Genomic DNA, 26,004 nt, shown 5'->3' on the forward strand with positions numbered 1-26,004 from the left:
TTTCATGATTCTAGGGTAAGGGGAGTACCCTATAGGTATTGATGAGTGAGTTTGCAGCTGTCGAAACGCGTTTCAAAAATGGCTGTGTCTTCTGATTGCATTAACTTAGAAGCTTGAATTTTTTTCACCGTCTAAGGACCATGGACTCTAGTATGTGATGTACATCTCAGCTTGATACGTCTACCCGCTCCTGACAATAACGTTTTTAACAGTCGGTCAAAGAGACGCACAGACGAACAACAAAGAGATTCTATAATGGTGCCATTTTTAGTGGCTGAGGTAGGAAAGAGAAATGCCAGTGAATGAAGCAGGTGGAGTCTTTCTGAAATTCTCCCGTAAAACGCAACTCATATCAACATTACCTGCGGCCTGGGATCGAGCCAGCCTGTTTCATAGATTTATTCCGTTGGGGAATTCATTTTGAAAAAGCTTCTCAGATTTCTGCTATTTCTGGGAACACAGTCGCTCTCGTCATACGAAAAGTACGCTGGCCAGTGGCAAGATCTCTGCAGCTGTGTTCCGATGGCAGACACGTGTCACCGAAGCCATTTTAGAGCGCGGTCTGACGTATACTGGCGCGGACGACAGCCATCTACTTGCCGACGACGGGCGGGCTCGCTGGAATTAAATAACGGACGGACGTACGAGTCGCTGTGTGCGTGTTTGTGTGTGCATGCGTGTCGCGTGTGCGGGCGTTAAAAAAGAATGGCGCGGGAACGCGCTCGCGTTTGTCGGGGCTAATAAGGCAGAGCGAGGCGCGCAATTATAAAGGCCGCGCCGGCTGCTGGCCTAATGAAACGGCCGAGTCCCGATTTATAACGGAGCCGTCCGCGGGCGCAGCCAGCCACTGGTCAACCGGCCGCGTTCTCATTTGCAGTGCGCGCGGCGCGTCCAGTCCATATAACTTCCGCCATGGCGTCCCTGCAGTGTTTTGTGAGCCTTAGTCTCGTTCAGCGACTGTCATAAACTTCTGCACAAGAGCGTAAAACAGCCAAGTCACTGGAAATGAATTAACGCAAAATAGCCCCTTGACATAAAATCCCGGGTCATCTCGTTTTTATTATTTGGAAACTTAAAATCCCTAGTATACTCGGACAACTTAAGAAAAGACCTTCGGAAAAGTAAAACCCTGCTTATACCCATTTCAGCACTGCTAGTTAAGTGCTCGGCCGCTGGAGAACATCTGGTTCTACATTTGTAGTCTGGCTGTCGTGTTTTGGTTGAGTTGTTGCCACTAGATATTGTCTGTACCGTGTTCAGCCTTGCACACTCGACAGCAAAACGCACCCCATCAGCCTCTCTCCTGCATTGTTGTTCGGACAATGCTTCGGAAAAGGATGGTTATAATGATCCAAAAGTTTCACATTGAATTTAGTGGCTCAGAAAGTGAAGAAGAATGTAACGTTACTTCATTCGAGACCGAAAGTGACGATAGTTCGTCAGTTAAGTGACAATTGCTCGCCAGTGTTATGACTGATTCAAATGGCTCTGAGCACTATGGGACTTAACATCTGAGGTCTTCAGTCCCCTAGAACTTAGAACTACTTAAACCTAACTAACCTAAGGACCCACACACATCCATGCCCGAGGCAGAATTGGAACTTGCGACCGTAGCAGTCGCGCGGTTCCAGACTGAAGCGCCTAGAATCGCTCGGCCACATCGGCCGGCTTGTTATGGCAGAAACACATCCACTATCTCTAGCTAGCTCCTCCGAGATTTATGTTCACAGGAAACCATTGTGAAACACATGGTTAGACTTCATAGCTACATGGAAACTAAAAACTGGTTTCAAGTTTCAGGATGTTTTAGTTAAACTCCAGAGCACGAATATCTCGGGGTTGTATTATTGGTGCTTATCAGAATTCTCCAACTCATTATTTTCGGTTTTAAAAGCTATCTTTATATGACTGTATGTCATTCATTATAGGACGTCTTTTCATTAATAAAAAAATATTTTTTTGAACATAATTTGAGAAAAAGCTAACATTTTAAGAGGACAGTTACGTGCAGTGCTATTCAGAAACGGCTCTAGAATTTGCAGAAGACGATTGTGTGGAAGCTGTAAGACATACAGAAGACCGACATATGTGAGTGGAGAGCGTGAGTGGAGAGCGTATCTCTAAATTTCGATTCGCAATACGGTGTAGCTGCAGAGAGCATGATTTTCAGATTTCGGATGGATGCCGTGTTTAACTGAGTTCCAGCTCCGCCAACCATCTATTGTAAATGAATCTCGAGATAATTCGTGTTTTCTATAATAAACGAAGGTCTCATTAACATAGTGAGGAATGATAGGGTTGCTCTACCGATTAAAAGAATGAAAGTTCTGTCCAAAATAACAATATGATTTATTAAGACTAAACACAAAATAATAAACAAAAACACATGAAATATTTACAATACATCAAATTGGCTCAAATTGGATACTCAAACAAACACTGTGAATGTGAAGTTGTCCCTAAACTAGATTGTGAGGATTATGACGAAGTGGTATGTGCAGCCAATTCCTTGCAACTCAAATCTGAGAGAAAACACATAGCCAACCCAACATTAATTGCTGCTACCCAAGACAGAACAAAGTTAGAAAAAAGACGAACAGGCACGCTCTGCTGAGCTCTGATTATCACCTAGGAAAATCCCTATCTGCCAGTGCGGCAGACATACATTACCAAACTGTCTTCTTGACTGCCAGGACACGATTTGGCGTACCGGAGCCGTTGGCTGGTTGCTTCGACGTCCTCGACCGAAAGGCGAGAGCCGACCCCCCACAAGAGCACCCGTACAAAACCGAACACAGAACATTCCCGCCCACACGACAGTGGCCGTGGTTAAACGTTCCAATCAGCAACTCGAAAACCGGCGGAAAATTCCACTCCATTGCCGGAACGCTACCATTCCACCAATGGAGATTCTTGGCGCCAATTTCTGCGCCGATTTTGCTACATCACGGAGCTATGCCCTGAGCAAGCCAATCACAGTTACAATTTTGCAGAAAGCGTGGGAATTTGCCCACCACAACTGCATGGGTACACAAGTCATTCCCACGCCTCGCTGGTAGCCCGCCAGAAAGTGTTTTCGCTAAGTTTCTGCGAAGTAACGGAACCTCTAGCCCAGCCGCTACTTCAGGCCCCTCCGGGCGTGCCTCTTGACAATGTCGGCGTCTGGAAAGCATTCACTCGACTCCCTCACACCTGTCGGCTTACCCTTTCAAAGTCAGAAGAGCTCGCCTGTCACTGGACCACCCGGGTGACGAGAGACGCTGCGTGGGAAGTCCGCGTGTGAAGGAATAGCAACTTTCCACCGCATGCAATTAGAGAGGAGAATCGTAAGATAGAAATATGAGAGGGGGCTCATGCCACCTCTCATGATGACCATAGCTGTTAAGTCCCATAGTGCTCAGAGCCATTTGAACCATTTTTGAGCCTTGGTGGGTAATTGTGTTGGACACAGTTTACTTTTCTCCTGTATACCGAAAAACCCTAGAGATTTTAGAATGTTCCAGTAGAAAAATAAACTGAGGATGCAAACCCGTGTCCAAAACCATTACCCACTGAGACACAGAACACAGCATTTATACGAGATAAGGCCTTTCTACGCAGCAGCTAGCCACACGTTCTCCACTAGCAATCGTGGAGTTCAGTCGCTATCACTGAATAATAATACATCAGGTTTCATCAAACATTTTCTAGAATTTCAATATTTTGACGAGATATTAGGCACAAACTGCCCGAGGGACGGGAGAAAGCTGCTTTCTGCACAGTGACAGTCCAACTGCACACACGTCCCTCACTGTGAGGGAATTTTTGGCAAAAAAAAAAAAAAAAACGAAAAACATCATGACAACTGCTCCCCATCCACCCTCGCTTGTTTTACCACCTTGCGATTTCATCCTCCTCCCGTCTGCAGAATGCGGCTCATAAATTGAGTATTTCCTTATTTTCCGACATGATGACTTTCCTATAGACGCAATAGCTAATTTTCCAAAGGGAATAATGTCTTCTGCATCATTTCTCTTTGAACAGCACACAATTTGTTGCGCTTGTATTCTCATTTTTATTGTTTTGTTGTCTGTGAGTCTAAGATAGGAAACCAGTCCACCATTTCCCTAGATCGGTTCAGAAAATAGTTTAAGAACTCCTTTCAGGCTATCCAGTGAACCAGATTAATAGTCGATACGGCTCCCAGATCGAATCATGCTCCACGCAGAGATATCGATCTGGATATTACGACTGCCTTGATATTCAGATTGCTATCCAGTTCTCATCTGATTGAGTTACCCGTAGGTTTCGATATCAATCCACATCTGGCGCACGTTCCTGTCTACGTCCGGGTCTAAATGTAGGTACAGACGTGGTTAGGAAGGTGAATCACGTTCGGATCTATATTGCTACCACGTGAACACAACATCCAGTAACTACTATTTAACCGGTATTCTGGCTAGCATAAGAGGAGTTTTTAGACTCAAAAGCAAGTTCGCTCTTTGTTATACGAGCAGGCTAAAAGATTAGTAATCATAAAATTCATATGTAGTACGGACTAATACCGAGCAGGACTGCAGAATCAGATTAGGTGAAGAACGAAAAGGATTTGGTGATGGAGCACTGAGGTACTTTTATGGAGTAACTAGTACACATAAATAAAAATGAAACCAAAGGGCTGGCAGCATGACGTCCTACACTGTGCTTTTCATCAGGAAAATAAGAGGTACTGGAAGGGAAGAAGACTGAAATGACATAGACAGTAGCTGTTACGGAGAACGTACATTGAGTGGAGATCTGTAACAAGAGGAAGGGAAAAGTAGTGGGGGTAGCAGCGTTGACAAAACTGAGCTACAGACAAGCATATGGAAAAGAGAACTATTGTGACCAATGAGTTATCTTTTAAAGTTTCTTTGATATTTTCGAGGGAGTCATTTCAAAGTTCGGCTCCTGACATAGAAAGGATTTTGAGGAGATACCTCTGTTACGTAGTGGTACGATATGGGTTTTACTTTGTTGAAAAGAAATATTGCTGCTGTGCTGTTCAGATAGGGTAATAGCTGAAGGAAGAGGGAGCGTAAAAATTGTGAAGACGATGGAAGAAACACTAGGTATGACACTGTAACAAGTATTTTCCCATTGGGCGCCAAAATCTAGTGAGTTGGAGGTCAGTGGCAACGGTGGGGGTGGGGAGGGGGGTGGGGGGGGGAGGAAGAGCTGTTTTTCTTGTGTGGTGACTGGTCTGCTGACTCACTGTGGGTTCGTAGAAGGCTTCGGAGATGGGAGTGTTGTAGGCAACTACAGGTAAACAATCGGTTAATATAAACACTTCTTTATTAATTCATTCAACTTGGACAGGCATTTGGGTATTGTCTCATGTCTGGCAGTTCTTAGTGCTGGCTCATAGTACTTCCACTCAGCAGAGTGGGGGTGGCAGTGCAGTGTACATACGCTGGGAGGCAAGCTATTTACATGGGAATGCTGACTTGTTCTGACTCAGCGACAGCTCCAAGGGCAGTACACAGCAGCACTGCTGCGGGTATGAGTCAGCCAATGGCAGGACACAACTCTGCCATGGGGGAGAGGCAAAGCAGCAATGTACCCTCCTTGTAGTAGGTCATGGCTCTGCCCTGAGTCTGTGAACCGAATGTTACAGAGCAGTGGAAGATGGCTGGCAGACTCCAGAGATGTCAAGCTGTCCCATAGAGGCCGCAGAGGTCCTGGGCAATGAAGTAGGCAGTCATTGACGTGGTGTGGATGCCAAGACTACAGCTGACACAGACTGAGCACATTACCCAGGTAACCGACCATCAATGGCTGACTGTGGCTGGGTTCCACTGCAGCTGCTCTAGGATGATGGTGCAGAAGTGGATGCATTTGTATGTCACTATGGAAATGTCTGGAATAGGGTCAGTGAGCAAAAGTCGTTTACCGTCATGCAGCAGTGTGGCAAACTACAGAATCTTCCTGGAGGCTGGTCACTGTCCCACGTCATTGACAAACCTCTAGTGAGTTACTGTATTGGCGGGGACATTGTCCAACAATGATTGGTGTCCAGGTCCTTGTGCTCTGCCCATGCCTCTGAGAGTTTCTATCCTGTTACAATATTCCTACAGTTATCGGCATGTAACCATAATTACTATTTATAAACAAAAGTGATAGGGTCGAAATAGAGAATGCCACAAAAGCCTGCCCACACAAACATTCAAGTTCCAGCGCGTCTTCACATGAAATTAATCCATGAATGTGATAACCATGTAATGTTGATGCATCAATTTGTTCTGAAAGCGGTGCTGATATTCAAGACAATAAAAGCGGGTTAAAAGCTGTGAGCTATCTGGGGAAGTTAACCTTGCATTACTGAGCAACTGTTTCACCAGGTATCCAGTCATGCTTACCAAATTCCCATCTTACGATAACCGGTGATATATATATATATATATATATATATATATATATATATATATATATATATATATATATATATATATATATATATATATATAGGGTGTCCCAGCTATCTTGTCCACCCAAAATATCTCTGGAACAATAACAGCTATTGGAAAACGACTTTCACCGGTATCAATGTAGGGCTGGGGCCCATGAATGTACATATTTGGAAACATTCTAAAACGAAAGCATATGTGTTTTCTAACACAAACTCATTTTTTCTTAAATGGACCTCCTATATTTTTTCTTCAGCAATCCATAGCATGACAAAGCACATCCTCAATGGCGTTGATTGCATCGCAATATTCCCATTACATCCCGAGATATTCAGACGCGAAGTTGACGCTTGAAACACCCGACATGCGCTGCTAGCGCACGTCCTGAGGCTCAGGCGTGAACCCCATGCGTTAATGCAGGATGGCAGCAGACCGTATTATTCGTTTCGGACCTCTTGATAAGTATGGAAGTGTGATTACGCATGTCAATCACATCGCGATTACGGGCAGCATGGGGTTCACGCCTGAGCCTCAGGACGTGCGCTAGCAGCGCATGTTGCGTGTTTCAAGCGACAACTTCGCGTCTTAATATCTCGGGATGTAATGGGAATATTGCGATGCAATCAACGCCATTGTGTATGTGCTTTGTCATGCTATGGATTGCTGAAGAAAAAATATAGGAGGTCCATTTAGAAAAACATAAGTTTGTGTTAGAAAACACATATGCTTTCGTTTTAGAATGTTTCCAAATATGTACATTCATGGGCCCCAGCTCTACATTGATACCGGTGAAAGCCGTTTTCCAATAGCTGTTATTGTTCCAGAGATATTTTGGGTAAACAAGATAGCTTGGACACCCTGTATAAAAAGAGAATTTTAAAAAAAGAAATAAATCAGTTTATACACTCCTGGAAATTGAAATAAGAACATCGTGAATTCATTGTCCCAGGAAGGGGAAACTTTATTGACACATTTCTGGGGTCAGATACATCACATGATCACACTGACAGAACCACAGGCACATAGACACAGGCAACAGAGCATGCACAATGTCGGCACTAGTACAGTGTATATCCACCTTTCGCAGCAATGCAGGCTGCTATTCTCCCATGGAGACGATCGTAGAGATGCTGAATGTAGTCCTGTGGAAAGGCTTGCCATGCCATTTCCACCTGGCGCCTCAGTTGGACCAGCGTTCGTGCTGGACGTGCAGACCGCGTGAGACGACGCTTCATCCAGTCCCAAACATGCTCAATGGGGGACAGATCCGGAGATCTTGCTGGCCAGGGTAGTTGACTTACACCTTCTAGAGCACATTGGGTGGCACGGGATACATGCGGACGTGCATTGTCCTGTTGGAACAGCAAGTTCCCTTGCCGGTCTAGGAATGGTAGAACGATGGGTTCGATGACGGTTTGGATGTACCGTGCACTATTCAGTGTCCCCTCGACTATCACCAGTGGTGTACGGCCAGTGTAGGAGATCGCTCCCCACACCATGATGCCAGGTGTTGGCCCTGTGTGCCTCGGTCGTATGCAGTCCTGATTGTGGCGCTCACCTGCACGGCGCCAAACACGCATACGACCATCATTGGCACCAAGGCAGAAGCGACTCTCATCGCTGAAGACGACACGTCTCCATTCGTCCCTCCATTCACGCCTGTCGCGACACCACTGGAGGCGGGCTGCACGATGTTGGGGCGTGAGCGGAAGACGGCCTAACGGTGTGCGGGACCGTAGCCCAGCTTCATGGAGACGGTTGCGAATGGTCCTCGCCGATACCCCAGGAGCAACAGTGTCCCTAATTTGCTGGGAAGTGGCGGTGCGGTCCCCTACAGCACTGCGTAGGATCCTACGGTCTTGGCGTGCATCCGTGCGTCGCTGCGGTCCGATCCCAGGTCGACGGGCACGTGCACCTTCCGCCGACCACTGGCGAAAACATCGGTGTACTGTGGAGACCTCACGCCCCACGTGTTGAGCAATTCGGCGGTACGTCCACCCGGCCTCCCACATGCCCACTATACGCCCTCGCTCAAAGTCCGTCAACTGCACATACGGTTCACGTCCACGCTGTCGCGGCATGCTACCAGTGTTAAAGACTGCGATGGAGCTCCGTATGCCACGGCAAACTGGCTGACACTGACGGCGGCGGTGCACAAATGCTGCGCAGCTAGCGCCATTCGACGGCCAACACCGCGGTTCCTGGTGTGTCCGCTGTGCCGTGCGTGTGATCATTGCTTGTACAGCCCTCTCGCAGTGTCCGGAGCAAGTATGGTGGGTCTGACACACCGGTGTCAATGTGTTCTTTTTTCCCTTTCCAGGAGTGTATTTGGACATTTATTTTAACACTGATCAATGTTCCGTTAAAATTTCAGCATATTAAACTTGATTCATAACTAAACTGGTGCCTTATTTAGGATTGTGAAAATGTGAGTTTGTAATCTTACGGAACACATCAAATATGGAGCCAAGATTGGGAGACTGCATACAACACTGCATCCATAAAATAACACACGAAGAACGTTGAAACATATGCAAGAGGAAATTAACCACAACCAACCGATTCAATTTTCACCCAAAGAAGTTACGTTCGTAGCGCAATCCTGTCCGTCATGAAATTACCACACACTGGTATACTAAATTCATACTAACTCTCTGTGAAATCTTCCCGAAAAGAATAGCTGAGGTCTACATGTTTCACATGGTCAACTTGGTTTACACAAAGAGTGTAACTCCACAATAATTTTGATAGTTAAAATAAATTACATCGAAACACAAATTACAAGAGAAAAACCTCGAACTTGTAACTATCGTCTTTCTATTAACCTGGTGGGTCAAACAATTGTATAAGCACGTGGTACTGGTCTCACAAAGTACACCCCACGTGGGTTGAACATAAAGAAAAGTTACTATATTGAAAAATATTGTCAAGACGAGACGTTATAATCTCACGCACATTCGCATTTAAGATTGATGATCTTAGAGTTACGGATCATCCACACGTGGTTACACTTTACTCACAAAGTAGTGACAAAGCAACTACTGGAAGATATTCGGAACTTCACACTCGAAATACACTGCGTTCAATTTAAGATAACATTAGATGTTTTAGATCTAAACCTGCAATAAAGGTGATTAAATTTTCAGTTAGGCTGAACTTAAAAAATCCATTGTCCTACGGACTTAGCCGGCCGAAGCGGCCGTGCGGTTCTAGGCGCTACAGTATGGAACCGAGCGACCGCTACGGTCGCAGGTTCGAATCCTGCCTCGGGCATGGATGTGTGTGATGTCCTTAGGTTAGTTAGGTTTAATTGGTTCTAAGTTCTAGGCGACTGATGACCTCAGAAGTTAAGTCGCATAGTGCTCAGAGCCATTTGAACCTACGGACTTAGCAGAGACGCGCTTAGCCGGAGATCTTACCACTTCAGACGCTCGCCGGGGACCGACTGCCGTGGGCCTCTACGGAGGGTGCTTCCACAGATACAAACGGAAGTGACCAGAGAGGCAGCTTCCTATACCAACATGACAAGGGACGGACAGGACAATGCTAAGAGTAGAAACCTCTTTGTTTTTAGAAAGCGTAGCTACCTGTTACAACGTTGGTCGTACTGTTCTCTAGCAGACAGGCTTGTCTGCCACCATCAAGCATGCAACTAGAAATACATTTGCTCATTCATCCTTTCACACAGAATGGAAGGGGGATGACAGTATCTTATCATATACACTATATAAAAGAAAGCGGATGTAGGTTCCATATGAGACTGTGTGACATGAATTACATATAAACTGTGTTTTAAACTGTAGTAGTGTGACAGATCCTTCTTGTTTATGTGTAAAAGTAATACGTTCCACTGCTCAGTCTCCTCCCAGATGGAGTCAGAAACACCACAGTAAATTTAGAAGTGGAATGTATGCCGTAAATGACAACAGTTTTAAGAAATTAACACGAAAGGAATCCAACTGAGACCTTTCAACCATACTATCAGCGATTCTGAGAGTTTCTTTTTAAGCTCAAGGAAATAATTTTTATATCTCTTTACTGAATGCCATGATGCTGAAACCTCACAGACTTTAGCTGTGTGTCGAGTCCAGTCTAAGCGATGAAATGAAATGATCATATGGCACTTTCTTTTTAAGTCATCAATCTTCTGAGTGTTTTGATGTGGCCCCACCACAAATTCTTCTCCTGTGCCAACCTCTTCATCTCAGAATAGTACATGCAACCTATGCCCTCACTTATTTCCTGCAGGTATTCCAATCTCTGTCTTCCTCTACAGATTTTACCCTCTACAGCTCCCTCTATTACCATGGAATATGTCTTAACATATGTTCTACCATCCTGTCTCTTCTTCTTGTCAGTGTTTTCCATATATTCTTTTGCTCGGCGACTCTGCAGATAACTTCCTCATTCCTTACGTTATCAGTTCATCCATTTTTCAACATTGTTATGTAGCACTACATTTCAAATGCTTCGATTCTCTTCTTTTTCGGTTTCCCCACAGCCCGTGTTTAACTAACGTAAAATTCTGTGCTCCAAACGTACGTTCTCACAAACTTCCTCCTCAAATTGAAGCATATGTTTGATATCAGTGGACTTCCCTTGCCAGGAATGCCCTATCCGCCAGTGCTAGTCTGCCTTTTATGTCCTCCTTGCTATGTCCGTCATGAGTTATTTTTGCTGCGTAGGTACCAGAATTCGTGATCACCAATTCTGCAGCCAGGTTTCTCTCTGTTGTCATTTCTGCTACTTCTCGTTACTTTCGTCTTTCTTCGATTCTCCCAATTCTTATTCTGTATTGATTGGACTGTTCGTTCCATTCAACACATCCTGTAATTCTTTTTCACTTTCACTGAGGAGCAATGTTATCACCTAATCGTATCATTAACATCCTTTAACCTTGAATTTTAATTCCACTCTCGAACCTTTCTTTTATATCCGTCATTGTTTCTTCAATGTTTGGTGAGAACAGTAGGGGCGAAAGACTACATCCCTGTCTTACATATTTTTTTAATCCGAGCCCTTCGTCCTTGGTCGTCCACTCTTCTTGTTAATTCATGGCTCCTGTTCATAGTGCTCATTACCCGTCTTTCCTTACAGACTCTTACAGACTACCCTTATTTTTCTCATAAATTCGAACATCTTGTACCATTTTACAGTGTTGAACCGTTTTTGCAGGACGACAAATATATGAATGGGCCTTTAGTCATACACTATCAGCTGAAACGTCAGAACAGCCTCTCTGACGCCGTTACCTTTCCTATAGCCAAACTGATGTCCTCTAACCCTTCCTCAATTTTCTTTTCCATTCTTCTGTATATCATTCCTGCCAGCAGCTTGGATTCATGAGCTATTAAGCTGATTGTGCGATGACTATCGCACTTGTCGGCCCTTGCTGTCTTCGAAATTATGTGGATGATGCTTTTCCGAAAGTCAGATGGGGTATAGCCTGACCCATACATTCTACGCACCAATGTGAACAGTCGTTTTCTTCTCACTCCTCCCAATGATTTTAGAAATTCTGATGGAATATTATCTATCCCTTCTGCCTTATTCGATCATAAGTGTTCTAAAGCTCTTCCGAATTCTGATTCTTACATAGGCTCTCCTCTCTCTTCCATATCGATCCCTGTTTCTTCTTCTTTCACGTCATGAGACAAGCCTTCCCACTGATAGACGCCTTCAATTTACTCTTTCATATGGCACTATTGGCTGAGAGACCGCGTTTGGGAAAGTTTGCCCGCCTAGTGTAAGTCTTTCTGTATGGAACTACTTTGCCGACTTGCGCGTCCGTGATGATGAGATGAATTGTAGAGTACAGCAGAGATACTCAGTCCCTTAGAAGAGCAAATCTCTGAGCCATCTGGGAATCGTATCCGGGACTCTAAGAACTAGGCAGCAACGCTAACCACTAGACTACGAGCTGTAGACCGTCTAAGTGATGGATTATAATTATCTCCGTATTCTTTGTGGAAGAAGTAGAAGTCATTTCTGTGCCATTTATGATTGAGTATTAAGATTCAGACCTGTGTGCTCACACTGATGAGGCAATTAATTCACTTACTTTGTGTGTGGCTGCGCGCAGGTTTCTTTTACTTGCACTTTGATATAACAAGTTCATCAGCGTACAAGCGATAATCGCAATGGGAGAGATGTCTATACATCATTAACATATACTGAGAAAAGTTACTGACACAAAACTGATCTTCGTGGGGTCCCTAATACTTTATCCGTGAGATGTTACCATTTTGTTCCATCATGACAAAAGTCATATGATATCTACATGCACATATACAGATGGCAGTAGCATCGTGTTCGCAAGTTGTAAAAGGGCCGAGAATTGGCGGAGCTGTCAATTGCACTCAGGTGACTTGTGTGAAAAAGTTTCCGACGTGATTGTGGCCGCGTGATGGGAATTAACAGACTTTGAACGTGGAATGTTAGTTGGATCTAGGCGCATGGGAAGTTCCATTACGGAAATCGTTAGGGAATTCAACGCTCCGAGATCCACAACGTCAAGACTGCGCCGAGAATACCACATTTCAGGCTTCACCTCTCACAACGGACAACGCAATGGACGTAGGTCTTTGCTTAACGACCGAGAACAGCCGTGTTTGAGTAGAGCTGTCAGTGCTAACAGACAGACAACAATGCGTGAAGTAACCGCAGTGATCAACGTATGCGAACAGGATTGTGCGGCAAAATTTGTCGTTAATGGGCCATGATAGCAACGACGGACGCGCGTGACTTTGTTAAAAGCACATCTACTGCAGAGCCTCTCCCGGCCTTCTGATAGTATGGGTTCGACCCTAGACGACTAGGAAGCCGTGGCGTGGTCAGATGAAACCCGATCTCAGTTGGTAAGATCTGATGCTAATGTTCGAGTGTGGCGCAGATCCCACGAAGCCATGGACCCAAGTTGCAAACAAGCCACTGGGCAAGCTGTTGGTGGCTCCATTATGGTGTAGTTGTGTTTACATGGAATGAACCGGGTCCTCTGAACCAGCTGTACTGATCACTGAATGGAAATGGTTATGTTCGTCTGACTGGAGATCATATACAGCAATTTATCGACGTCACCTTCCCAAAATAACTATGTTACTGGACCACAACTTTTCGCAATTGGTTTGGAGAACATTCTGGATAATTCGAGCGAATAATTTTACCACGTAGATTGCCCAATACGAATCCCATCGAACATTTGTGGGATATAATCGTGAAGTCAGTTCGTGCACAATATTTTTGCAATTATGGACGGCTATAGAGGGACCATGGCTCAGTATCTTTACAGTGAACTTCCAACGACATGTTGAGTCCATACGGCGTCGAATTGCTGCACTACGTCAGGCAAAAGGAGGTCCGACACGTTCTTAGAGGTATCCCATGACTTTTATCACTACAGTGTAAGGTGTTAGAGGAACCACTCAATAGCACTTAAAGAAACATTTTGACTGGTGATTTAGGAAGCAGAATGTTAATGTGAACAGTGGGAAATTCTGAAGTCAAAAAATCACATAATAGTCGACTTTAGTCGTCGTGGTTACTTGTCGGCAGAAAAAAAGTGTTTTCTCGATGAACAGAAATTTTGCATCGGAAAAAGGAAAAGCAGCAAGATGTGCTCAGCGGAGGGAGTGGTTTGGTATTCATTTTTATCTCTTATGTGTAACAACTGAGGACGGCCGCAGTGGCGTCACGAGCTTCTGGACGCCACACCTTACGGGAGCGCGCCGAGTGGTCGTGGCGGCGGCGGTCCTAATGACCTGCGTGACTGGCAGAACTGCGGCCAGGTGGGCAGCGAGCAGCCATCAATCTGAGGGCCCGCGCGTTTCGGCGCCTTTCCCGGGTCGCCGTCGTCAGCTGCGGCTGAGGCGTGCGCGCATTTGTTTGAATCTCGTTAGCGGCCGGCCCGACGCGGCGCGGCGCGGCGCCGTAATAAGGGCCGAGTGGCCGCTTATCTCGCCAGATAAACGCAGCCGTCAATCAATCGGAGCGCCGGGGTCCGCCGCCGTATTGATCCTGCTGGGGGGCGGCCGTTCGCGCTTCGACAGACCGCGACGTGCGGATGGGGGAGCAGTGAGGTCCGTGCATACTGCAGCCAATTATACGCTCGACAAACGAGGGATTCAGTCAGCTTTTCATTCTTCAACTCATTGTATACGTTTCTTATTGCACCACTCCGGTCTGCGGCCCTGAGAACCATTCTAGACAAACTTTCAACTTCTGTACTTAGTGAAAAACTGGACCGGAAATCAGTGAGCCTTCGCAACTGCTAAGCTCTGAGCAGTATGGGACTTAACATCTGAGGTCAACAGAACTACTTAAACCTAACTAACCTAAGGACATCACACACATTCATGCCCGAGGCAGGATTCGAATCTGCTATCGTAGCGGTCGCGCAGTTCCAGACTGTAGCGCCTAGAACCGCTCGGCACACCGTCCTGCCACTGCTAAGCCCCTTACGCGATGAGATAAGTGGCAAATTTCTCGAAAGGATAGAGGATCACTTATTAGATGACAAAGTGTATCAACTCTGGTATAGGAACTCTGATACCCTAGAAGCGAAACAATGCATATCGGATGCATGTCAAACGAAGGAATGAAGACATAAAAATCCTACTCCCACAGACATAGAGGATTTTCCTCTTTAAAAAGAAATCAATTGGTGTCAAAAATATGCCTTAATTTGAGAGCTAAATTTCAGAGAAAGTACAACTTAAGCATACGAGTACCGGGTGATCAAAAAGTCAGTATAAATTTGAAAACTTAATAAACCACGGAATAATGTAGACAGAGAGGTAAAAATTGACACGCATGCTTGGAATGACATGGGGTTTTATTAGAAAAAAAAATTCACAAAATGTCCGACAGATGGCACTGGACAGCAAAACGTCAGTGACTGCGCATGGCAATCGTGTATAAAAGGAGCTGTAATGAGAGAGAGAATCAGATGCGCCAGCGGTCGCAGCATGTTGAAGTTACCTGAAAAGGTGCTTTTAGTGAAGCTGTATTATCAGAATGGGGAATGTGCTAGTTCAGCGTTACGATTCTATCGCCATAGGAAGGGGATTCGAACGGGTAAAGGTCCGTTGACAAATTCAGCTGTGGCGAGAATGATTTCGAAGTTCGAAGCCACGGGTTGTTTAGACGATAGACCCTGTAGTGGCCGACCGAGCACAAGGTGTAATGCTGCTGAGACAGTTCAGAAAGAAATGGAGACTGAAGCGGGTTAGTCTATGCACGGGGAAGTCAGCGCTCGTGCAGTCGTCCGTCGCACCGGCATTCCATACACTACTGTTTGGTTGGCACTTAGGCGTAACCTGCGATGCTATCTGTACAAAATCCTTTCGCATCATGAACCGTTACCTGGTGATTTAGTGAAGAGAAGGGCATTTGCGGTGTCGGCGTTTCAAAAGATGGCGGAAGATGACGATTGGTTGAGTAACGTGTTGTGGGCCGACGAAGCTCATTTCACGCTCCGAGGGTCTGTCAACGCTCACAATTGCAGAAGTTGGGCTGCCGAAAATCCTAGAACTGTCGTGGAAACTCCATTGCACGACGAGAAAGTCACGGTATGGGTTGGATTTACCACATCTACCGTTATCGGGCCTTTTTTCTTCGAGGAAATGTGTAATCCTGGTTTTGTAACTGCTACCGTGACGGGTGAGAGGTACGCCGATATGTTACAGAATCGCATCATCACCAGCCTGGCTGATAAACACCTGCTTGAACGTACGACATTTATGCATGATGGCGCTCCACCCCATATTGCTAGACGCGTGAAAGATCTCTTGCGCGAGTCGTTTGGTGATGATAGTGTGCTCAGCCGTCACTTTCGTCATGCTTGGCCTCCCAGGTCCCCAGACCTACTCTAATCAGATGAAGCGCCATCTGTCGGACATTTTTGAACTTTTTTTTTGTTCTAATAAAACCCCATATCATTCCAAGCATGTGTGTCAATTTGTACCTGTCTATCTACATTATTCCGTGATTTATTCAGTTTTCAAATTTATACTGATTTTTTGATCACCCGGTATATTGAGGTAAATCATTGAATTTGGGGATTCAGAAAAAAGACTACCAAATCGTTTGAAATGTGATGTGTGAGAGTTAAGAGAACTCTTAAGTAATAACGAGATCCTCCGTGGAATCCGTTAAGATGAAACTGAGGCAAATACTAAAAAGGAGAAAGGATAGAAAGATAGGGGACATGTTATTATATCAGGGAGTCGTAGGAGGCAGCAGCCCAGAGATTGCAGTAAGCCACAAACACGCTGAGTATCTGTGGTAATCTGGGATTAAGAATTGACACTGAAGAGAAAATGGTGGTAGACTGTGTCAAACCAGTCAGAATACTAGTAAAACCTTGGAGAATGGGTGCTAACCTCGTGAAGGCATGAGCTAAGAAGTTTCTAGTACAAAATGAGTTCACTCTATAACAACTTACTTTACTTTCGCAACTGAATTATAAACATTTTACTTGACATTCGATACGAACATTTTTCTGATTGTATTGCTTTCTTTTAAGTCAGCGAAGAAAAAAACACTATCCATCGTCCATCGTTGCTCACATTACAGCTTTCAGGTGAGCTCTTTCACTGGTTGTTATTGCTAACGATGACGACACAAAAAAATGTCCAAAAACATGATCTCGCTGGACGTCACAGAGAATGGTTGTAAGGGGCACTGTAGCATAGTAGTATGACGTGGGTTACTACGACGTAGCACAGCGTACTCCTTATGCATCGATGAACGCGCCTTTTTCTCCGACAGCAGTATTTTACTACTACTAGACGGTGGTCTAGGGGACATAGGTTGTCAAATTTTTAATCTTACCTTGGTTCTTTTATGTGCCCCTTCAGGCACTGGTCGTGTCACTCCCTAGTGTCTTAATACACGTCCTGTCATCCTTGTCCGCCTCCTTCTCAGTGTTTTCCACATATTCCTTACCTCTCTGATACCGCGAAGAATCTCATTTCTTAGCAATTCACCTAATTTTAAATATCTGTCTGCAGTACCACATCTCAGACGTTTAGGTTCTTCTCTTTCTCCGGTTTTCCCATTGTCCGCCATTCACTTCCATAGAGTGCTGCACACCAGACGTATATTCTTAGAAATTTTATTCTTGAATAAAGGTCCATGATTGATACTAGTATACTTCTGTTGTCCGGAAATGCCCTAGTCTGCGCTAGTCTGCTTTTCATTTGTAGCTGCTTCGTCCGTCGTACGTTAGTTTGCTTAGAATTCAGCAGAACTCTCTTGTGTACATTATGGTTTACACTTTTCATGATATTTTTATCGCTAATGCCATTTCTGCTACTCTTCATTACTTTCTCAGTGCACGTTCTGTACATCACTTTATTCAATATGTCCTGTAATTCTTCCTCGCTTTCACTGAGAAGGCCAATGCCATCAGCGAATCTTATCACTGATGTTGTTTCAGCATGAATTTTAATATCACTCGTGAACCTTTTCTTTTATTTCCGTAGCTGCTTCTTCCGTACACAGCTTGAACAGTAGGGCGAAAGACTGCACCCAAGACTTACATCTTTTTTCAGCAGAGCACTTCATTCTTGGCCTTCCATTCTTATTGCTCCTTCTTGGTTCTTGTACACATTGCAGTTTAGAAGTCTTTGATTACTGCTTGCACCTATATTTCCGGGAATTTACGTCTCGTACCATTTTACATTGCTTTCCTAGGTCGACAAATCCGATGAGGGTATCCTTATTTTCCTTAAGTTTTGCTACTATTATGAAGTGCAAACTTATGATCGCCGTAAAAAAGATCCTCAATTTTATGTTTTATTATTCTTGTCAGCAATATCGTGGCAGCAATATGGAGGCATCAGCTGTTAAGCTGAGTGTGCGATTGTCTACACACTTACTTGTCCTTGATATCCTCGTTATTGTGCGGATGATATTTTCCATAAGATTAATGGTATGTTTCCAGTTTCACACATAGGCTACTAAACAGTCGTTCGGTTGGCGTTGTCCCCAATGAATATGGTCAGCAGGCTCAAACAATGCAGTTTAGAATGGAGCATTGCATCAAATCAGTCTTTGCTGCGAAGCAGCAGCAGTAACTTAGACAAGACTACTTCGTAAGCGACCAGGTAACTTCCACAAGGTAGTTCCCCGTCGGTGAGCACTGTAGATGGAGTCAAAGTCTGTGGAAGTGTTGCAGGGCGAGGCAACAGTGGGCACGTTCGACTGAGACACTTGGCGACATATGGCGTGTTTCATCTGTCCCGCTGTAGAAATCTGCCCAGTGTGAACTCCCTTAGCTCCGCACTGCAGCCGGTTGTATCATCCTTCGCTAGTCCATTAGAAAATGCGAGTAAGCCATGGATAATTAAAGCAATTAAAGTTGGAAGATTGCAGGGCACTCTCACTTCTGATTCTATGTTATGCCGCTTCATGTTCTTAGGGAATATGATCTTTATTTCGTTTTGACTTCATACATCATGATGAAATGGTGGGGAGTAATTAATGCTCTAGCTTGCGCGCTCTAGGGAGGAATAACGGTAAGCTTTACGTGCGTTCAAAGGAATAGAGTGCCGATTTAAACGATTGCAATAAAAGCGCACGGCGTCGGTGGGCCTAGGGAAACCCGTTTTTTTCTGGGGAACCTGGGTGGAAACATTTCCGGACGGCCGAGTTCTGAGGTCTCATTGTGCAGACACGTTGGTTGGCGCCAGTCAGCTGGCATCCACGTCCAGGTACAATGACCAGCGCCGAGAAGTCGCCACTGCAATGGCCAACACGCTGTAGACCAGCAATAAAGCAAAGGATGTGGCCTTGTTAGGCAGGAAGCCGATGGGACATCTGTGTGCTTTCTGCGAATTTCTGTGGGGCAAGCCACTGGTGCCCAGACGTCCAGACCCTGTTACAAAGCATATTTGTGAAAGCACGTGGTTTTTAGCGAGTTTATGGCCGTTCTTTGGAAACTTCGAAATGGATGCAACAGGGGAGATAACAAGCTTCTTATGGAGGACTGTGACTCCATCCTGGCCACGTTGTTAGTGAAAGTCACAGCATAAATGCGTGGGAAAGAGGCCACGAAGCTGAATGTTTTTCCATTTTCTCCCAGTTAACTTTAAAGTCTCTGATTGGTCAAATCGGTGTATGCAGAGAAAAGGGCGCTCCCCCAGCTTCGAATGCCAAGCTCCAGCTCGTGATTGGCTAGTGCTACAGGAGGGGAGGAGTCTAAGATGTAAATGGGCTTTTGCTACCAAGCTGAAGACGAAGCAGACAGAAAGAGGTCACTCCTGTACTGGTACTTTGCTACTAAAGAACTGCAGGTCTCTACTAAACGGTAGGACTTATGTCCTTTGCTAGCGTGCCACTTAGAGCCTGTGCCAGTCACCTTCTGAACAGTCAGAGGTAGTGCTTCTAGCATCACACACACAACGAGTGATGCGTGGCTGTACTTATTTGTCTTCAATTGGGCATCTAAACATTTGACACATTCCGTCACACATGGTCGTGGCATGGAGTCAGATTGGTTTGGCAGACCATCAAATGGGTCCACCTGCACATTGGAATCCACCGGGGTTTCAGAGGCTCATAGGAAAGTACCTGCTTTTTGAAGTAACCAAAAGCGAGACCGCGTACTTGCATTCTTCGGGCGTGTGCCATTAATAACAGATTGCGGCTGTCCATGACTCCAGTAGCCTTGACCTGCAGGAGGGTAAAGTATTCGCTGCTATGGCGTAGGGCTCCAATATATGTTTCTCAGCACCCTGTTCTTTCGAACCATATGTTTCTTTTTTGGAATGGTAGAACATAGATGCTTGATGGTGGCGTAGTATTTGTGCCATAACCCGGATTCACGTGTATGAAGTCAGATGAAGCGACTAGTGTTCCGGCTAGTGTTGTGTGTCGATCACCAGCTGATCACTTTGTCCACCATATACCCCATGTTAGTGAAAGCGCTTGTCAAATAAAAATGTTTGTATGATGTTTCTTTAGTCAGTTTTGTTGTATTGTGATGTTAAGGATGAATAAATCTATTGTCATTTAGATCACAACCTCTCCCTGTGCTCTGATTAACAGTACCATCCTATTTTATTATCAAAGTCTAGATTTGAAACGTAAGTAGAAGGCTTTCAAACTATGATGCCAGAGGAAAGGGTAAATTCATGTAAAACTCGGAACAAGTCAAGATCCGATGTTACTCGATTTCTACATAAAATACTGAAATATTTTAAGGAAAATCATTAAATCTTACAGAAATATTCACAGCATGATATAAATTAATAGCGCAGATCATAAGAGCAGAACTGTATGAGATATCGTGAAATGGGAGACAGGACAATTAGTTAGTGCACAAGAGTAAAACTACAACAGATATTGTGAAACAGGAGACAGAACAACTAGTTAATGGAAAAGAAACTGACACAATTACACTGAACGGCAACATTGTGTGAGATAGCTAGCAAGTTGAGGTATTATTAATAATTACTTTGTAAGTGTAGTAGTAAAAATAAGATTAAATGGTCCGTTTGAAGAAGCAAGAGAAAATACTGAAAAGTCATTCCACCAGAATATGAGTAACTAAGAGTGGTGCCAACATCCTCCAATTAATTTAATAAAATAGTAAAAGTACTCAAAAACAAAAGTTCCTGTGTTGTTGCTGGACTTTCAGAGTTCTTACGAGTTATTCTAACATAATAAGTAAAGTCCTTAGTGAGATACGTAAATTATCATTTTCACAGGGTATTTTTCATCATTTTATAACGAGACATTGTAAAACCTCTTTTTAAGAAAGTTGTCAAGAAATAGTTAAATAATTATCTTCCAATTTCTTTACTTGCGTCTTTTTCGGAGATAATAAGAATTTAAGTAAAATCAGTTTACTTAGCACATCGCTGTACGGACTTCACAAGGGCTGTTCGACTGAGAATAATATGCACACATTCATACGTCAAATATCACAACTGTTAAACAATAATATATCACCAGTTCATAATTCTGTGATCATTCCAAGGTTTTTGGTTGTGTAGATCGTGTTATACTCTTAGCAAAACTTACATTTTGTGGAACTGATGGCTTTACAGTTAACTGGTTTGAATCACATTTAAGAAAAAGAATGTAAAGAATGATACTAAATAATGCAGTGTTGGATGCACAGAAAATTTGAGTAACTGGGGAGAAATCACGAACGGAGATCCAGAACGTTCAATTTTGAGTCCAATCCAATTTCTTCTGTATGTGAACGACCTTGCACGTAACATCGATCAAGCAGAATTGGCACTTTTTCCAGATGATACTTGTGTTATAATAAATTCCGTTTGGACGAAACCTACAAAAGAAATTGCTAATTTTTTTTTCAAGGAATTATTAAGTGGCTCGCTGCAATAGGCTATCCTTAAATTTTGATAAAGCACAATTCATTCAGTTCGGTAAAACAAATACTGTGATAGCAACAGTTGATGTTTCACATCAAACGAAATCAGTAAACTTCATAGAACGCTCCAAATTTGTGTGTGTGTGTTTTAAAACTAATCATATTGGCATATTTCACAGAATTTAGATAAAAAATTCGTTCACTTCATCTACTGAAAATGTGACTAACTACCTCTGACAAAATTGCAACTATCCCAGCAGATTGCTGGATGATAAAATTCTCCTTCATCGGTAAGAGTGCCGTTGGGGAACATGCATACCACTTAGCTGAAGTTTTCTCTAAGTTCATAGTTAGACCTATGAGATATTTAGCTAGTCGTTAGAGAGACTCAGTTCCACATTTTTTTTCCTACACTAGGCGCTAAGTTTAGTCCAAAAAGTCTTACATGTAACATTAATTTTTATTTCGTTGCATTAGAAACTTCTGTCTGCTGCGAAAAATACAGCAGCACAATTTCCCATTACCCTATCATTTCGATATACACTTACATTTACTCAAAAAATCGCACTATCAGTTCTGAGTTTCAGTTGGCTTTCTTCGCCTAGGATAGGTGACTTTTACTGCTTAAGAAAGATTCAGACTTTGACACTATGCTGGAAATACTTCATTAGTTGGTAATAAGATTCAGACTTTCGCATTATGTTGGCAATACTTCCTTTGTTGATAATAAGGGTTTTGTCTCGTAGGTGGGGTCATTTCTTCCGATCCTACATCAATACTTCAGAGTCTCCTAAAGCTACCATACTTAGGACTGGACTGAGAGTTGCTGACGTAAAACACCCTTGTGAGCACCAACTACACAGTCAAATATCAGGGTAGTAGTCTGTATGTACGTGCTCTCCTGACCCATTTAGGAGGGCGCTACATTTCTCAAGCCAACAGTGCAAGTATAGGAAATAATTATAGTCAACAAAGGAAAATCAGGAGAAAACATTCGTGTAGTCGCAAATTTTTTGTATTGGTAGAGGGGAGTGTACTGATTAGCATACTGACCGGTGAGGTATGAACTTGAGGGAGAGACGTGTTTAAAGTTCACTTCTTTACGTTTCTCTTCACTGCCTCTAAGACCGCCGCTTCCAGGGAAAATGTTTCCTCGTGCAAAATTAAACTACATTAAATTTCTCTAAGACTAATAGTTTCCGCACAGCAGTGGGTAGAAAAAAATTGCAGAGTTTTATCCATATTGCTTTACTGGCTGCCAGAACAGCGCCTTCAACATGTTGAATGAGACCTCCCGGCATACACATAATGCGCAAGGTGATCCTTCCAATCCCTTGCTGCTGTTTCTGTAACTGCTGTCGTTATTCACCATAACTTCGAACTGTGGACGATTAAGAGACCTCTACCCGTCGCACCGGGCCCCGCTCACACGGGACGCAGTGCGCTTTTCAAAAGCTGAAGCGTGTCTCATTCACTTACTTTGAGTTTCAGTGAACCACAGCACCTTGAACTTGTTGATTAGGGAGGTGGGTATAGTACCTAGCGTTCTCCTGGGTCGCTGTATCTCCTACACAGGACCAATACACCAACCACTGGCATATCGCTCATAGTGAAGTGGTCGGGTGGTGATACATCATATGCCCACCGCAGAAGAGACAGTTTATACAGCAGGGGACAGTATTTCAGGTACCTAGATATCTTTGGCTCTCTCCGTAGCCCTCGCAACACCCAAATTCGCAGCAACTTCCAATCGCTTGACAACAGTCAGAGTTGATCAAACAAGATATTTGTAGAAAACGCAGTTGTAACTCAAAAGGATAGATACAAAGCATAGTATGTTATGCAAGACACTCATGAACTTCCGAAAAATCTCAAAAACATACCTCTACTGAAGTATACACTGAAGTCAGGGGGATCGATCCTGGAGTATGGCATTATAGTGTGGGGCAATCCAGCAACCTTTCGTATCGAATTAATATCCAGTACACTGAACTTATATTGACACACCATACTCTAAGAGACTTCCCCATGGAAGCATGGCATAGATAACGATCTCTTTATTTACGTGTGCGATCAGTGTCTTACTAAATTCCCTAAAAGCCAGAAATTTTGAACAGTCTGGAAACTGAGCGAGAATACATAAACGGCCAGGTAACCTAATGAACATTTTTGTTCTTTAGGGTCATCCTTCTGTCTGTTCTTTAAAAATAAACAGTATTTATAGCAAAACTGAAACCTTCAATTTTTAATTCAGGTTTTATTCGAAAATTTTTGGTTTATAATAGAGCAATGTTGCAGCAAAAAATAAGAAAACAATACTGATCCGTCAGATAATGCTTGAAAACACAATTTCTTCAACGAAATGGTAAAATAAAAAAAACTTATATTCATATTTCTGTTATTCACAAACAACTTTCGCGTTTGTCACTAATAATAGAAAACTTTTTCCTTTGCTCATGATGAAGAACGTTGTGCAGGATATAAAATAAAGCGCCGCTGTGTGTGTGTGTGTGTGTGTGTGTGTGTGTGTGTGTTTATGCGTATAAACTATGCTTGGATCAAAAGTAATTGCTTTGGTTAACTAAAGGCGCAGAAGTACACGATGAACTAATTTTTGTTACTTATAAAGTGCACCTTATATTCCGCAAGGCTATACAATACGCAGTGAAAGAACACTGAATGACGTGCGGTTCTCATTATGTGCAGAACAAACAAAAAATCAAAGAGCAGTTGTCGGCTCCTAGTTTCTCTGTTACCATTGATTTATGTTTCTTCCTTTACCAATTCTACCAATACCATCGATAATCCTACCATTTACTGCGTCATTTACGCCGTGTACCAAAATTACCGAAACCTTGTTTTGGTAGAGCGGAATTCTAGGTCTTACACAGCTTCGGAAAGTGTCTCCACTATATGATATGACCGTTTTACGAGATATTGCATTTGTCTGGAAACCGTCACGTTCATGACCTTGTGTGCAGGACTACCAAAAATTCAGATCTGCTGGTAAGGGTCGGCCAGTGTGGCCGAGCGGTTCTAGGCGCTACAGTCTGGAACCGCGAGACAGTGACGATCGCAGGTTCGAAACCTGCTTCGGGCATGGATGTGTGTGATGTCCTTAGGTTAGTTAGGTTTAAGTAGTTCCAAGTTCTAGGGGACTGATGACCTCAGATGTTAAGTCCCATAGTGCTCAGAGCCATTGGAACCATGTTTCTCTTTTCTTTTTTTTTTGCTGGTAAGGTCATCAGCACATGTTGAAAAACAATATTATAGGGAACTTAACTAAATATATTTTAAAGCAAAAACCACGCAGTAATTGAAGTGGAAGAAAAAAAACTAGAATGTTGCAGACTTCAATACAATCAGGGCATACAAAAGGTGTCCCTGCGAGGCATCCATCGAGTGCATGCTGCATTGTTCAACCTTAGCAGCTTAATCCCGCTGTAGCCTTCAGTTTTGAAGACAGTATACGTGGCTGTTTCGGCAGCAGGGCCCAGACGCCCCGACACCAAACCACAAGGAATACTTACTAGCTGGCGGTCACTCCGTAAAAGTCATGCGAGGGCGACCTGGTCGTAAATATATCCTACACCCACGGCCTTCCCGCTGTCCGCAACAGCCACGGTCTCACACCGCCCCTCTTAAGGCAGCAAAAGAGGAGTGCGGTTGGCGTAGTGGAGGAAAGAAGGGTGAGCTGAGAGGAAAATAGGGAAAAAAAAGGGAGAGGCAAAAGAACTTTTATTCTTGCGAAGACCTCACCGAGAGTATTTGTCTGGAGGGAAACGTGTAGACAAAATAAAAATTCCAGGCATTCCTTCACGGTTGTTTTAGCTTTTAATCATACACAGCGCTGTTTCCCCATTCATATTTCACCCTCCCGAGCAGAAAGCGAGAAAAAAAAAGGGGTCCGATAAGACGTTGTTTAAAAATGCAAATCCCTTCCGACAGAGCTGGCGGCTGCGGGGTAAGCCCGGTTGTAATTAAAGGAGCGGACGGGACGGGACGGGGCAAGGCGAGGCGAGGGCCCGGGGAGAGCAGCACCACAGCTCATAGGCCGGAGTTTTCCCCGTCATTAGCGCCGGGCCGAACATTGGCCGCGCGCGCCCCGAGCCGACTCGAAATATGCAGCCGGGGATCAGCCTCGGCCGGCCGCGGGCGAGCGCACTCCCGCTAATAAACTGCCGCTGGCGGCGAGCGCGTTGCAAAGTTCGCGCAGACAATTAACACTTCAGTTCG

Source organism: Schistocerca cancellata, chromosome 6 (assembly GCF_023864275.1).
Source record: "Schistocerca cancellata isolate TAMUIC-IGC-003103 chromosome 6, iqSchCanc2.1, whole genome shotgun sequence".
In the NCBI taxonomy this organism is placed as follows: Eukaryota; Metazoa; Arthropoda; class Insecta; order Orthoptera; family Acrididae; genus Schistocerca; species Schistocerca cancellata.